Raw genomic sequence first — 12,352 nt, forward strand, 5'->3', positions numbered from 1 at the left:
ACATTGTTATTAATTGACAATCATGAATTGATGCCTTTAAAATGTCCTAAGATTCTAGGTACTTTAAATAATTATTTTTTATACTATAATATGCATTTACCTATTCATAAGAAGCTTTGGATTGATTATCCCATGACAATTTTTGTAGGAAACGATACATTTTATAAGAAGCTTTATGACCTCACACTGCAAATATTCAGGCCCACCATACGTACAAGGTGGAAGACCATAAGTGAACTAATTTTATCCCACTATTTTTTTTTCATATCATTAATTGGTGCAACATTTTTCCTTTCATTCGGGTCTTTTCTTTTACTAGCTATATCTAACAATTTTGTGTTTTTTCTTAAAATGTGGAATTTTCAAGATAAAAAATTAAAAGATCCGCTATCAAAGATTCAGAGCATGAGTTTGGTAATAATATTTTTTATCATAAGAAAATGTTACAAAAAGCTTGCAAACATCTTAAGGTTGTGAGGGACTCATATAGAAAGAGTCTCATCCTAAACCCAAAGTACAAGCATCCTCCCTTTATTACAGTGAGGGAATGGAATGAGTTCATTTTGGATGCAAAGGAGAAAGGGGTGGATGATTGAAGATAAACTACACCAACAAGTGCGAGAAGGTATGCAATAGTATTAACTACTAGTACATTAATGTAATAATGTACTAATTAGTACTGATCTTTATATCTATATCATCTAGCATATTTCAAACTTTTCATAGGTTCTAGGACACATCAAAGGCAACAAAGGCAAAGCTGGAAAAGGTTGGGAAGCACAAACATGGCTCTGGGTTATATTCTAAAATCAAAGCACGACTTGTAAGTAGTAGTAAATGAATTGCAAAGAAAAATTATTTATAAAATGCAAATAAATTTGTTAATTAATAAAAAAATGCAAGGTGCTAATTTTAATCTAGAGGCCATGGAAGAACACAAAAGAATTTCCTTCAAGTAAGGCTATGCAGTCATGGCTGAATGCCTATGGCAAGCTTCCATTGCCCCAATCAAACAGTCTCCTGCATCATGTGCACAGGTAAATATGCCAAAAAATATATTAGAAATGGAATACTTGAGCAACAATCTATTTGATAATAATGTGCATGACATTGCAATGCAGCTTCTTAATTGTGACACGGATCATACGCCACATCATGAAGCCCCTGATGTGCCTCATACTGTCCATGGAGGTGTTCATTTGCTATTTAAAACTAATTATGTAATTATTAATACAATGTAACATATTTAATTGAACTTGGTGTAACCTTTTTGTGTATATTTTAGAGGATGTGGATCAATCATGTCATGTTGATGAACGAGTGCTAGAGGATGTTCAAACTAATCAGCAGGTAGCTCATGTCACACATTCAGGTAAAGAAAATCTATGTTTTGTTCTTTTTAATTAATTTTTTGATTTATAGTTCTTTTACTTAAATAAAAACTTGTAATTCACTAATATAAAATGGTGTGAATTTAACTCATGAAGTACTTGTTATTGCTGTAGACCCCCCTTTGGTGCAGTGGCCTCATGATGTTCCTCAACGGATGAGGAGGAGACATGCATTAGAACTAGTAGAGGAGGGGGATGACAAGGACATTGATATTCCTCTTAGAAATTTCATGAAAAAAAAAAGCAAGAAAGCCAAAAAGAAATTATTGTTTTGTGTTAATGACTTATTCATGAATGTTGGGTGTTAATGAATTATTCATGAATGACTTACTCTTGAATGTTGCGTGTTAATGAATTTTGTGTTAATGAATGTTATCATGTGATTACAATGATTGAATGTTATATTTCAAAAATGGATGAATGAATTAATGTTATTAAATGTTAATGGGGAATTTAGAGTGATGTTCGAGGGTGGGAGGGGCCAAATGAGCTTCCACCTTCACGTGGTTGGCCTTGTTTAGTAGAGAATATTAAAATATTCTCGAAACCAAGTGAAGCTCAAACTTTAAAGATAAGCTTATAGTTAATAGTGACAACCAATTAGCAAGTCCAAATGAAGTTCTTCGTTATAGGTACCTTTTTAGTTTTTAAGGCATGATGTCATGTTTTAATATTGTGTAGTTTTTTTCTTAAGTCAAAGTATTTTTTTACTATAAGAACATAATTTATGACTTGTTCTCTAAACTAAAAGTACTAAATAGTCAAAATTGTCTTATTTTCCATGCTCAATTTTAATATTAATGTGAGATGTTTTAAAATGACCATCAAAGAACTATACAATATCTGATTTAAAAAACCCTACATGTTTGAAATATGGTGCTCTTTCTAATACATTTGTTGTCAATGCATTCCAAGCAAAGGCTGGTTGTGATAAAGATTTTAAAGAAGCATTACAAGCTCTTAGGGGAAGCCAATGTGATGTGTCATATGAAGCAACTGAAATCCTGGTGCATATCTTTGTCTGTTCTAGAAATATATAAATTTTTCATTCACCTGTATCAACGAGTTCAACTTCCAATTTCAATTTAAGCTAAAATTTGAGTAAAAATTTGGAGCTAATCAGTTCCAATGAAAACATTAAAAAAAATAGTTGATTGATGTTGATATTAGGTTATCAATCTATTGAATATATTATACAAGAATATATAGAGGAATTGGAAAATCTGTCCAAGACCAAAATACTTGATTTGTTTCACATAAATTGTGCTCCTGCTTTCATTATAAGCAATGTACTCATTGATTTTTTGGTTCTCCATAATTTATCTACTCATCCATAGTTCCTTCCAATAATCCATTCATCATTTACAACTTCATAATATGTACTGTACTTGATGAAATTTTGTTTGTTGAATCTTAATTATTTATCCAATCATCCTTTACAACTTAACAATTATATTTTCTATATCAGGTTGGTGTTGGCCTAGTGGTATGCCAACAAATTGGTGGAATCAATGGTGTTATATTTGATTACGCTAGTGCAATCTTTGAGGTTGTTGGTGAGAAGTTACGTTAGGGTATTAGATGTTTCTCTTTCACTTCTATTGATATAAATGTGTTCTTTTCTATTTTAGATGTAATATAATTGTTCTAATTAGATAAAGTGGGATAGGGTTCAAACCCGTACAATAAAGAAACAACAAGATCATAAAAAGTAATATCAAGTCAAAACTACAGGAAGAAGGAATTCATAAGAGGTCAAAAGACTTTTGGACTTTAATGTAATATAATTAATTTAGACTTTTTTGTAGGCTATTATTCAAGTCAAACAACATCAATTAAAATTGCTATAATTCAAGTGCCAACAATGGTCAATTCCATATAAGAATATCATATTTAGTTCCTCTCAATGATCAAACACATTTGCCTTACTTATTAATTAGAAAGTGGTGCTTGACAGGTGCCAAAGATAGCAATAGGTGCATTTTTGATGGACAAATCTGGCAGGAGACCACTTCTAATGGTATGAGTTAGGTCTTGAATATATACTATTATAAGGACATTTACTATGTATTAATTTGAACAATAATAAAGAAAAATTTCTTCAGATTGATGTAGGAGGAATGAGTATCAGTTGCCTTATTGTTGGATTGTCATTCTACATACTCGTAATTACACTTTCCTGTCATTATAACACTTTATGTCCACTAACTCAATTTAATGGGATTTAATTTCATTTACCTAATGCTCATGCAAAAGAAAGTAGCCATTTCTCTTGTTAAATCATCTAAGACTATAAAGGGAATGCCATTGTTGTGTCAATACATTTAAAAGAAAATTTTAGAGTTTTGAATAAGGGTTTAGTTCAACTTAATTATTTTTATAAATTAATTTATGGTTGTTTTGTTAAAACCCTTGTAGAGCAGGATAGTATAAATCTATAAGATCGTCTTATTTCTATAGGGGTTTGAAATTGAGAGGGGGTCTTTATTTAGAGGATAATTTTTTGTGATATTGCTATTATGATTTAATTGTGTAGTTTTTGAGTCAAATTCATTGATCTATGTTTCACAAGTAGTGATTGGCACTAATCTATCTAGTAAAGCACTAGGACTTTGGCTAAGGGCACTCATCTCAGTACTACTTCAACTTAGAACTCACTTAACTACATAATTTTGTCCATGGTTAAACCCACTCTGATTAATTTTTTAGTGAATTTAATTGTATGAAGTTTATTTATTTTGATTATATTTCATATCTATTATTGAAACAAAAGAAACATAAGAAACTAAAGTAAAGATCCCATCTTTTACAAAGTATGGAAAAAAAATTAGACCTAAACCATGATCATAAAGAACACAAAATCTATAAAAACCTACAAGATGTAAAGAGATAATAAGAAGCACAAAATGAAATAAGCCTAAAAGACATCCATGAATTAAAGGAGGAGAGTGCATATGACAAGAGTAATTGGATCTAATCAAAAGTCAAACCCAATACTCAATGAGTGGTTGTGAGTCCACTCCCATGATCCTAAGATGAGCTATCAAAATGAAATGAAAAAATCTACTTAAAAAAATCCTAAATGGTGACTACTTGAATGAACAAGTGTCATACATGTATGGAGGACTAATTAGAACTAAATTTGTAAGTGTGATTAAATAAAATAAATATACTAACAAAATCTAGTATTAAGCACTACTACATTAACAAAGAATCAATCCCTAGCTTACTGGAGACCCCACCAAATTCCAAAGAGTTAGAACCAACCTCTTGTTTAGTATGAATCAGAATATGTGAGTTGGTTAATTGTTTTTTTTGTTTTTTTTGTTTATTGTAACATTGGTTTGTTTTGGTTAATTTTATACTTTTCATTAGTTAAGTAGTCTAGTAAGGGGGCTAAGGGCTGACCTTTGCACTATTAAATATTTCCTTACAGTCAGGAATGTTAACTTCAGGCAAGAGACAAGTTAGAGAAATCAATGGTGGCAGATAATGAATTAGGGAAGAGTATTATGAGTGAGATTTGAACAAGCTCAAGAATGTTCTTAAATAAATCTCAAGTATGTTGGACTCATCCATCAATCAAAGCCTAATTTAAAAATGTAGAAAAATATGAGACTATTCATTATAAATTAGTTGGATGAAATTTTATGCAAGCACTTGGACTTTACCAAACATCCATATTATAGATTATATTGATTAAGATCATGTGATAAGTAGATCTTTCCTAGCTTACATTTACTCCTCTACAAAGGCTATTTATTTGCATTGCTTGTACATTTTTATTGGGATGACATTGTTGCAAGGATTGAAGATAGAATAGCAGCCTAGACCTTTCTTCCAAAAGGTAATAACATGTTGAAAAATGGTAGTAACCTAAGTCTAATTCATGATGTATTGGTAAAGATTCTTTTAAAGAACTTGTATCATTCTCATGATGATTACAAAATTTTGTTCCATTTTTATAACATTGTAAATTCATGTACAACTTCTTATGAAAAAAGAAATTCATTAACTAGTTTCATTGAATGTAATTTTACTAGTTCAGGCTAGGCCCTTCCCACTTTATTTAACCAAGATTTCAATCACGAAATGATCTCATTAAAATGTAAACCCTAATTTTTCCAATACTATAAAAAAATCGTGTTTGTAAGTTTCTTTCATTAATATTTCTTTTATGGGTGTTTTTAGAGAATGGCGAGGCAATATAGATTTTACATTATGAAAATGGCTAGAAATATGAACCTCATGTTGATTTTTCCATGACAAGTTTAACAAAGAGGTGGGTGGTCATAGAACTGCCAAAGTGCTCATGTATTTATCAGATGTGATCAAGGGGGGTGAGACTATTTTTCCCTATTCAAAGGTTAGTTTTTGCATCAAACACCCACTTTATGTGGTTAATCCATATCATAAAATGTAAGTGAGCTCTTACAAATATTATTCAATTATCTTTGTTGGGTAGTCAGGAAAGTGATGACTAATTAAAAGACAGTTCTTGGTCAGAATGTGCCAAAGGTGGATATTCAAGTATAAACACTTTGGAATTTTTTTTGTTCTCCAAATTAACACTAACTAAGCATTCATGTTTACATTTAATAATCTTAAGGGTGAAAGATGAAGTGAAGCTTATATTCTTTATTTTTATCAATATAATTTATTTTCTAATTCACAGTCAAAACTAAAATGATCTGTGACATGATTTTAGTACAAGTGAAAAATGAAATTCATGTTTTTTTTTAATACAATGAAGCCAAGAAAAGGTGATGCTATTATGTTCTTCAATCTTCTGCCAAATGGGATAGCTGATGAAAATAGTCTGCATAGAATTTGTCCTTTTATAGAAGGAGAGAAGTGGTCTGTTAAAAAATGGATACATGTGAAGGCATATGACTTCATTAAAATGGGCACTTCTAATGAAAGCATTGATGAAAATGATGATTGTGCTAAGTGGTTTGTTGGTGGGGAATTCATGAACAACCCCACCTATATGATTGGCTCTCCACATTCTGATTGGATACAAATTTACCCTCTTCCTCAACATCTTTCATTTCCTAAATATTCCAACATGCACAACAAAGCCAAGAAAGATCATTAGAAACAAACTAGTACACAACTTCTAGTCCACATCAATAATAGGTAGACAACTCACTCACCATCTGGGGAGGTGAGTGAGAGTCTCCATACTGATTTTTTCCACCTTTGGAAAATTTCAAGCCTTAAGTTCAGTAGGGTCCCAACTACAAGAGGAATGTGGAAGAGCCCATTTTGAGAGAGAATCAACAACAATAATTTCTAGATATTGACAATGTTTTATCTCAATAGTCAAGCCTTGATGTGAATTAGGAGCAACAACATTTAGAGAAGGTTGCACGTGGCTAGAGTGGACCAAATCAACAACAAGAGGTGGGATCAGATCCATTAGGCCACAAAAGGCTAGTTCAATAGAACCATAATATTGGGAGGAGTCATCATTACCCTATGGAGAGTCATTAGAGGAAGAGTTAGATGCAAAAATAGTCAAATAATTATCATTTGTGTCCCTCCAAAAAGTGAGAATGCCTCTTTGACATGCAAAAAGATAATCTATAGCCAAATATCCTATGGAGAAGCATTGATGACTCCAAAAGGCACTAGTACATTTGGGCTCATTTTTTGACCTTTATTGGTCAAAATTTTGATCCATTTTTTGACCAATCTTCGACCAAATTCGACCAATGAATTGGTTGATAATTTTTCGGTCAAAAATTTGATGAACATAAAAATGTCTAGGTTGTTGAGCCATTTTTTGCCATTCATTGGTCGAACTTTCGACCAATGCTTGGTAGAAATCTAGAGAGCATTGGTTGAAATTTTAACCAATGCATGGTGGAAAACTAGATGGCACTAGTTGAAAACTTTTTGGTCAAAAATTTGACCATCCAGTAGGTTAGTCGAAACTTCAACGAATACGGTGGTCAAAAAATGTTGGCATTGTTAGTGCATTTTCTGCCATTCATTGGTCAAACTTAGGACCAATGCTTGGTAGAAATTTGTAGGGCCCATATCATGGACAGCGATATCATGGACCCACTTCCCATGTACTAGATATGAAGATTTTTGATCGTGAGATTGAACTAGGATCAAAGGGTGGTGTTGACTCGCTATGAAGAAGTGCTCGAAAGTTAAGTATAGCGAGTTAGTGAGTGTGGCCCACTACTGTTGAAGTAAAATTGCTGTCCACAAGATCAAGTCTGGATCGACGACGCTCGTTGACTCGCTATAAAGAGATGTGCAAAAATTAGGTATATCGAGTTAACGAGAAATGGACCCACCATCGTGTTCTTAAAGGTTGTTTCAATTTTCTACCACGTCATTAAAGTAAGATTAGTGATCATCGCTAGCTCACTGTGGAAAGGTGCTCGAGAATTATGTATAACGATTTAGCGAGTTGATGAAACGTGTACGCAATCATGCATGGGCTTGGTTTGAAGTGCCAGCCTTGAAGGAAAGGTAGAGGTGGAGGTTTTTTATTGGCTTGATTGCCAATGTGTTAAGAAGAAAGCTGAGTCATCTTAGTTGTAATTCCCAGATTGTAGGATTTTTCAAGGATCAACGGCAGAAGTTTAAAAAAGAAAGTGCGATGCCACTCTATTTTTTTGTTCGACGCATTTATGATAAGTGAAAGCTTTGCATGTGGGAGAAACAGAGAATAACATAGAGATTTTCATTAATTCCAGTCCCACACAAACAGAGATTGCAAATTTTTTTAGCACAAGAGCCCGATTGATTGCGTCGTGTTAAGCCTGGTAAAGACATGAAACTATTCTTCTATCGTTCGAGAGAAATTTTAGAAGTTTAGAGAAGAACAAGTTCAGCAAGTCAAGTAAGTACTCATATTATAACCTCTGTGGCATTCTAATTCTCTATATACTATCAAAATGCCTCCTAAGAAACCATTCTCTGGGAAAATTAATTATATGGATAGGAATGTCCACGATGATTTATTAGAATTACTCCTAGAATCTACTGTACAGCTTGCACAAGTTAAAAAGTTAATTTCCTTAAACCCTAGGCTTAAAATTGGTGATGGCCTATATGACAAGGGGAATTGGGTTAGGGATGCAACAACTACTCAAACTGGTCTTATTTTGTTTAAAAAGTGGTTTTCAGAAAGAAAGTTGTTTGCCCCACATGGTAATGTTTGGAATTTTGATTTGGGAAAGTTAGTAGTCCCAAGTGTTTTCATGGATTATGATTTTCTTGAAGCCATTGCTAAGAATTATGACCAAGCCATTAGGATTGTAACAAGAAAGGATGGTGTGCCTCTGGTCTCGATTACTCTTGAAGAAATTAGAGAGGTTTTTCACCTGGAACCATTATCAGACTACCATGTGCAAATCAATCTGCTAGAATTAGAGAATGAATATAAAGCAAAGAAGGATGTAATTAGAGGAGGTGCACTAAGGGTACATATTGGTACAATAGGAACTTTTCTAGTAATTATTGAAGCCTTTGGAGAGCCTTTTAAGAAGAGTCTTTTCACTTCCCGGGCTGTAGAGATATACAGGACCTTATGCCAAGTTTTTGGTGAAGATGAGCAAGAATTTATGCCCATTGGTTTCATGTACATGATGGTTCAGATTACTTCCTTCGGTGTAGATGTTATTTTTTATTTTGCTTCCTTTTTGGCTGAAGAAATTCACATTGGTTTAGTTGGGATTGTGAAAGGCAAGGTGGAAAAAACTTTTGGTCACTACTCTCTATTAATGCATATGTTTTTGTTCAAAGGAGTGATATATTTTGGTAATGAGATGGAACTAAACAGAGAGGAGAATGGGGAAATACTGCCAGTCCAGTTGTGGAGTGCAAATATGACCTGGGATGCAAGTAATGCTAGTTTTGTCAGATTTGATAGATATTTTGCTGCTAAATTGAGATGCCTCATATTGAGTGATAAATCCCAGAATCCCTAGGGTACTAATGAGTCTCATCAGGCCTATGGATAACCCCCATGACTTGAAAGTTTCACATAATTGGGGAGATATCATCCCCTACCTTGTTTCTACTATTTTTAGAATCTATGGCTTTAAGGGGAACCCTCATGTTTTGCCCTACCAAGTTCCTTTGAAGGTGGGAATGACTGAAGTTTTATGGCAGTTAGGGGGAGTGGAAGAAATGTTTTTGTTGAAAAGGCAATTAGGGTCAATTTTCCCTACCTGCACAGTGGTCCATCAGTTTGTGATTACTAAAGGGGGATGGATCTTTTTGCATAAAATTTTGGAGCAGTATATGATGGCTATCTCTCATCCCTATTTTTTTGATTCTGAGGGATTTTTCAATCAGATGTTGACGCATAGAATCAAGTTGGGATTGGTCAAGCATGATTCTTATTATCTAGAGGATATTATAAGCAATGAATACTCATTGCAGGAGTAGGAAACTAAAAAGGAAAAATGGAGAGTTTATTCCCGAGTCTTAGAATTCATTCATTGTTTTGATAATAAATATGATCCTTTGGATAATGCTATTACAGAGGCTGACAAGATAAGTAAGCTCATGAATACCTTCCCTGAAATAATGGAGGTCATGAATGAAAAGAAACAATTTTTTATTGATTCATATCCTAATAAAGCCAGAGAGGTCATGAGGAGGTTGGCTTTCACTCCAAATGTGAGAACTGATAAAATAATTGTACAAAAGAGGCCTGGATATACTATAATTTAGAATAAAAGGGTTCTTATAGACAAGGGCAAACAAATAATAGGATCTACCAGTATAGCCCAAGAGGAGAGACCTAAAGAGCCTAGTCCTAAGAGGCAAAAGGTAATGACAAAAGAAAGGCCTCAAGATGAGGAATATTCACCCACCCAGTCCCCTTTGAGGATTGGAGAAGAACAGCTTATTGGTGAACAGGTTGAACAAATGGGATCACAGGGAGATATTTTTATTACTCAAGAAGAATTAGATGAGCGTAACCCTCCAGAACTTCCTCTCCCAAGTTTGGATCTAACAATAGCTGATTATAGAGGCAGGGAGTTGGACCCTGTATTAGAGCAGGCAAGTCATCAATTTTTGACTGATGACAGTTTTGTGAAATCAAGGGCTTTTCAACAGTTTGCATGGAGGACAAACATGAATGTTTTCGAGGAGAAATGTAAAAAGATGAAAACAGAGCATCCAAAAATGGATGAAACTTCCATGCAAAACCAAATTAAAGAAGACATGATGAAGGAATTGTAGAATATAAGCCCTGAGGAGGGGAGGAAAATGATAAAGGCATCTAACATTTTATTATTGCCCAATTGGGATATTGCAGATGCATTAATTTTCAATTCTGTTTCAAGTATATTGGAGTTGCAAGACCCAAATAGAAGAGACTTCCAAGGCACTTCATTCATTGAAGATCAAGCTACATTGGTTTGTTGGTCGTTGAGAAAGGGATCTAGAGCCACACCATCACAATCAGATGAGTTTGGGTTGATGGGAAATATACTTGTAAGAAGGGTTGCTGACACTTCATATGTACAGGCAGCATATTGGAATGTGGATTCTTCTAAGTTTGTTTTGGCCACTGCTAAGAGAGGAACAGGTTATGTCTGAGTTACAGAATAAATATGAAACACTTCTTGAGGCCTATAATAGGGAGGTAAAAAGGAGAATTAAACTTGAAAACAAGGCAATGGGGAAATCCACAAGGCCAAGAATAACATACCCTCATCCTCCAGTGGAACCTTTTAAATCCACCCCCCTTGTAGAGATACCAGACACACCTCAAAGGCTTGAATATTATACAGCTAAGGAATCTGAAGAAGAGAAGAGCAAACTATGGGCCTTACGTGTAGATTTAAATATGCAATATGAGGATAAGCTTAGAAAGGCTCTAATGTATTTAGTCGACAAAATTGAGTGGCCCTTATTCTTTGATCAGCTGGTAAAAGTAATAGATATATGGGAGGAATTGAAAACTCATGATGATACCCTAAAGCATATTGTTAATAAATGGGGAAGAAGGGAAAAGGAAATCACCCTTCTATGTTATTCAGTTATAAAGTCTTCCCATGACCATGTTGAAAAATTGTATGATATTGCTAATGACATGTCAGATTTTGATAACAGGAGAGTTGCTCTACAGCTGAAAATTGTTTCTTATTTGGATAAGTACAAGAATCAAAAATTTGATCTATTTCCTTGTGCCTTGGATAGAAAGAAGAAATTGAAAAATAAGAAAGAGTGGAGTAAAGAATTGGATGACCTTTTCTACACAAGGATAAATAAAGTTATTAATGAAAAGGGGCATGCCTGGTGGGCCACCAGGATAGAGGAATTGGTTAAAGTCCAATTTTTTTTTATTCTTTGAAGCAAGAATTTGTTGGTTTTGAAAAGGAGGCTGTTATATTTTTAAAAAGAAAAATGGTATCCTACAGTTCAGCTGGTCGGATGATATAAAATTTGACACTTGGATGGCAGATCTTCTATTGGACAAGCAGTTAGAGGAGGATAGTTTAAATAATGATGAGAAACTAGAAGGCGAGGTGCAGGTTATTGACACCTCTGCACCAGAACTGAAAAAAGAAGAAGGGGAAAAGGTAATAATGCCTGCTCAGGGTGAAAGCAGTGAGAACTCATAGGAGAAAACCAATTTGGAGGTATCACAAGATCATCCTTCTTTGGTCAGCTTGGTAGCCACGTATTATGAGGAGCCGAAATAATGAGAGACAAATCAAAAGTTGATGATTCACAATAGAAACTGGAACGGACCTACCTGAAGGAATATTTGATATGCCTGGCATTCTGTTGTGATTGTTTTTGTCTTTTGTATGATGATTTGTTCCTTGGACACTTGCTTGTTGCAACTCATGTTATATAAATGAGTTTTCAAGGAATTTGTGATGGTGCAAGACTTGTGCAATTTTTTCTTTCTTTCAAGAAGAGTACATATTCAGTCGGTCCAATAGTATGTAGAGGTTTTGAGTTTGCTT

The sequence above is a fragment of the Cupressus sempervirens genome, chromosome 7 (assembly GCF_028749045.1).
Source record: "Cupressus sempervirens isolate cs-2001-9-10 chromosome 7, ASM2874904v1, whole genome shotgun sequence".
Lineage (NCBI taxonomy): Eukaryota > Viridiplantae > Streptophyta > Pinopsida > Cupressales > Cupressaceae > Cupressus > Cupressus sempervirens.